This window comes from Aplysia californica, unplaced genomic scaffold, assembly GCF_000002075.1.
Source record: "Aplysia californica isolate F4 #8 unplaced genomic scaffold, AplCal3.0 scaffold00871, whole genome shotgun sequence".
NCBI classification, from domain to species: Eukaryota; Metazoa; Mollusca; class Gastropoda; order Aplysiida; family Aplysiidae; genus Aplysia; species Aplysia californica.
The window spans coordinates 266,215-270,466 of NW_004798141.1; the positions used below are offsets into that span (position 1 = coordinate 266,215).

The 4,252-nt window shown below is 38.6% G+C and overlaps 1 protein-coding gene across 1 annotated transcript in view; it reads right to left on the reverse strand.

The window, feature by feature from the left end:
* LOC101852733 (5-hydroxytryptamine receptor 2B) overlaps positions 1 to 4,252 on the reverse strand; it is a gene marked incomplete at its 5' end in the record, with an annotated part of 22,628 nt that overhangs the window by 16,122 nt on the left and 2,254 nt on the right.

Here is a 4,252-nt window from a genome sequence, read left to right on the forward strand (position 1 = left end):
TATTGCTTTGTTTTTTATAATTTAGTATTTCTAGAGGTTTTTTGTGCGGGTTTTTTTTTTGGGTGGTGGTTGGGGGATGTTTTGTTTGTATGTGTTTATTCGTTTTGTTTTTTTGTCAGAAAGGCTAATCGTAATGTGAGCTGGAGACAGGAGATCAAGCACTTGAGACAGGTAGAGACAAGCAAAAACACGTGCAGTTATGACAGGTATCTCTGACAAGTGGATGTGGGAGTAACCTCAGGAGTAGACACTCATGGGAAACGTGAAAGGTCAGATGTGTGCAACGGAGGTTAGGAAGCCTCGTGCATGATATGTGGAGGGGAGGTCAACACAGACCAATTCATAGACAGACATCACTGACAAGTTCGTAGACAATAATCACAGACCAACTCATAGACAGAAACCAAAAGACAAATTGTTAGAGAAAAATCACAGACAAACTCGAAGACAGAAATCATAAACTTTACTATTAAACTGAAATCACAGCAACCACAGCCTCTGTAGGGGTTCTGTATTTCTTCTGGGGGGGGGGGTCCCTTTTTTGTTGTTGTTAAGAGTTTTACAGCTCTTGCAACACAGTTAGGTCATATAGGTGTCGAAGATTAGACATGTTACAAGAGGGTAACAAACACAAAAAGGAGGAAAGATTAAGAACGATAGATGTTTGATTAAAAATAAAAAAGAACTACACCGGAGCACCTGCCCACCACTCACTCCCTATGATTCCCAGGAAAGTAAGACTGACCACTGCTGCTTGGATGCAGAAGCCAGAAACTTATAAATGATTTTAATTAACCAAAGAGTAGGAAACACTCCCCCTTAACTAAAAATCGAATAGGAAACATTCCCCACTCGTCATTAAGTTTGCACGAGGTAGGTGGCAGCAGAGCTTCTAGTAATAAGTAGCTAAATGACTTGTACATTTCCACCATCTACTAGACTCTCCTTAATTAATCGGATCTGAACTGAAAATCTGTCTGGCCTGCGAGGAATTATAAACAGAAAAAAAAAGTAATGAAAGTTGATTCTAACACCGTGTGTAATGTAAGGCATCTTGGTGGAAGCAGGCGCTCGTCAAAAGTATGAAATTATAGAAACCAATATTTTTCAGCCGCTTTGCCAACTTTTATCGAATTTTTGTTATTTGGCTCAGCATTTATAATGTCCTTTTAAAAACACACTTCTGTGTGAAATATGTTATTGCAAATGGTAGATCAAAGGTACCAAAAATGAATATGAGCAGTTTCCAAAGACACTCAAGTTTTGGAAGTCAGTAAACTTTGATGGCCATTTTTTCAATTTGTTTTCCTCTGACACCAGACAGCCCCACCTCCTTCAATCACAAACAGCTCAACATCTATTCAAGATAGACGAGTATTTTTCCATTAAAAGCAAGATAAATGAACAAGCTTTAAGAAAATACCAATAACTCTTAATGTTCAAAATTTGACAAGCGCCTGATTCCATCGCGTCGTGCCACATATTAATATTATGGTTCCGAGTGCAGCTGGTTCAGAATAATTTAGTATGATACTTGATTACTTTATTACTTGATTTCAGAACACGGGGTATTCGGAGACCTAGTCTGTCCATATTTCTTTTCCAAACCTCTGCGAAGTCCATTTTACTAAATCACAATAGTAAATATTCAGTCAAGCTGAAATAGTCCGGTTACACGTAGCGATAAATTGTACAAAAATTGGGCGATCTAGCGATCATACGATAAACTGTTAGGTGTGACCACAAAATTATACAAAATTAGGACGATTGGGCGATGGAATGAGGACAAGGTCGAGAAATCAAGCGCTGCTTGATATTTTTCGTAAAATCACTTTCAGATTTCGTGGAGACGCGCTGTGACGTAGAATTAATCTGAAATTCGCCGCAGGATTAAAATTGGGGTGCAAATTTAAAAAAAAATCAGTCATCAAAAACTGATTTCGCAATAGTTCCTACGGTTAGGTGTTCTCAATAAAAATTTTCATGAAGTATGAAGCAATAACAATTAGTGGTTCAAATTCACTCGACAAGTTGTTTTATCCATGGAAATCACATAAAATTAATTCTTTTTTTTTTCAAACTAAGGGAGTTCAATTTGTTCACCGTAGTGGCCGTAATGAACTCTGATTACGTTTCGTGATGGCTATGTGTCCACTGTAATGGACATTAAGCATAGAAAGACGTTTTACTTTGATGAAAGGGCTATAGTAGAGAGCAACACTGCTCCTGACTTCAGCTATAAAACAAGAACGATTTCAACTTTCTTGACAAAACAAATTGATGAATTAAAAAGAATATACGGATGTAAGAGGCAGCATGTCTTGACTTTAAAATCGTGTCCACTGTAGTGAACAGTATGCCACGAGGGATAATTAACAGTGCATTTTTAGTGAGGAAGTTTTATTTCACCGGCTTCTCTGGCGTAGTGGTTAAGCTCTTAACTGCTGTATCCAAGCGACATGAGTTAGGTTCCCGGTGCAGGAACTATTTCATCATCGAGAATCTCCCTCTTTCTGCTTGAAAGCTGTATCTACTCAGCCTCGATTGGCCTTGTCAAACAACAGTGGGCCTCCTACGTGATATATATTGTGTTAATGAGGATGTAAACATTCCGATAATTTCCACCTACGCGCAAACATTACAACTATTTACACCTAGACGGATACATTCAGAGCTGGAGCGAATTTCTGGTTTATGACATTCGGGAAAAGGATTATAATAATCTTGGATCACATCGGGCATTGATCTTTGCCATCGACAGAAATAACAACAACCCAAAAAGCCTACAGCAAAACAAACAGTGTAAACTCTAAGATGACACGCCAGTACTTCGTAGACCATACGTCAATGGTTGAGCTAAAACCAATATTGAAATTAAGCTAGATTTTATCTTTTTGTGGAGCTTTTCTTTCTTTTTTCTCCCCCTTTTTTTTTTTTTTTTTTTTTTTTTTTTTTTTTTTTTTTTTTTTTTTTTGCTTTGTTTTTGTTTTAGTTTTAGTTTTAATACGTGTTTTACGGCACTTGCAACACAGTAAGGTCATATAAGTGCCGAAGATTAAAGGTGTTACAAGAGAGTAACAAACATAAAAAAGAAGGAGGGGAGACAAAGACGATAGATGTTTGATAGGAAAGAAGAAGCTAGCCACACCAGAGCACCCGCCAACCACCCACTGTTTTTGTTTGGGGTGGGGGTGGGGGAGATTAAGAGAAGCACAACTACACAACAGCGGTATTTTAATGTGTGTAAAAAGCAAGACTGATAAGACAAAAAACATAGGGAAAGTAAAGACCATCCAGATACACGTACCGCCAATCCAGTCACAAACTACTTTAGCTGAAATCAATACGTACAGCGTGTTGAGAAGCTCGAGAATATTTCTTCTGCTGTAGCTTCGCATGAGCCAGACAAAAAGACCCATTGTTTCCAGACCAAACATTGTCTACAACTAAACATACGACAATACGTTTATTTATTTATTTATCTATTTATCTGTTTGTTTTTTACTTATTTATCTGTTTATCTATTTATTTATAGACGGAAGAAAGGGTAAAGGTAAATGTTGCAATCTCTGAAGGAAACATAATTTTAGCCTGAACCCAAGATAACTGTAAAAAGCGAACTTGTTAACCTTCCTTCAAACTAACCAATCCAACCCCACCGCCACCCCACCCCACACACACACACACCAAAAAGACAGAGAAAGCAAAGAAATAAACCAAATATGTACCTCCCTGTCAACGCACGTAAGCTCATTCGCACCAAAAAAAAGAATTGGGTGGGTGGGAAGGGAGAACTTTATACACTCATACGCAAATAAACAGACACCCATAAGCGCACGCCTACAAACGTTCAAAGGGAACTCCTAGAGTTATGGAAAGAGGGAGAGAGAGAGAGAGAGAGAGAGAGAGAGAGAGAGAGAGAGAGAGAGAGAGAGAGAGAGAGAGAGAGAGAATATGATGTAGACCAAGATAGCCAAGCAGACAGTTCGACAAATAGACAAACTGACAGGCAAACAAGCTGGCAAACAAACAAACAAACAGGCACAGACGCAGATAGACAAATAGACACACAGACATACAGACACGCAGACAGACCAAAGGGGCACAAGGTTCACAAAGAAAGATTTGTCCAATAATAACCCACTTGAGCCTGAGAATATAGCCAATGTTTAGGACCAGCATGACAGACAGACAGACAGACAGACAGACAGAAAGACAGACAGACAGAAAGATAGGCAGAAACACACACATA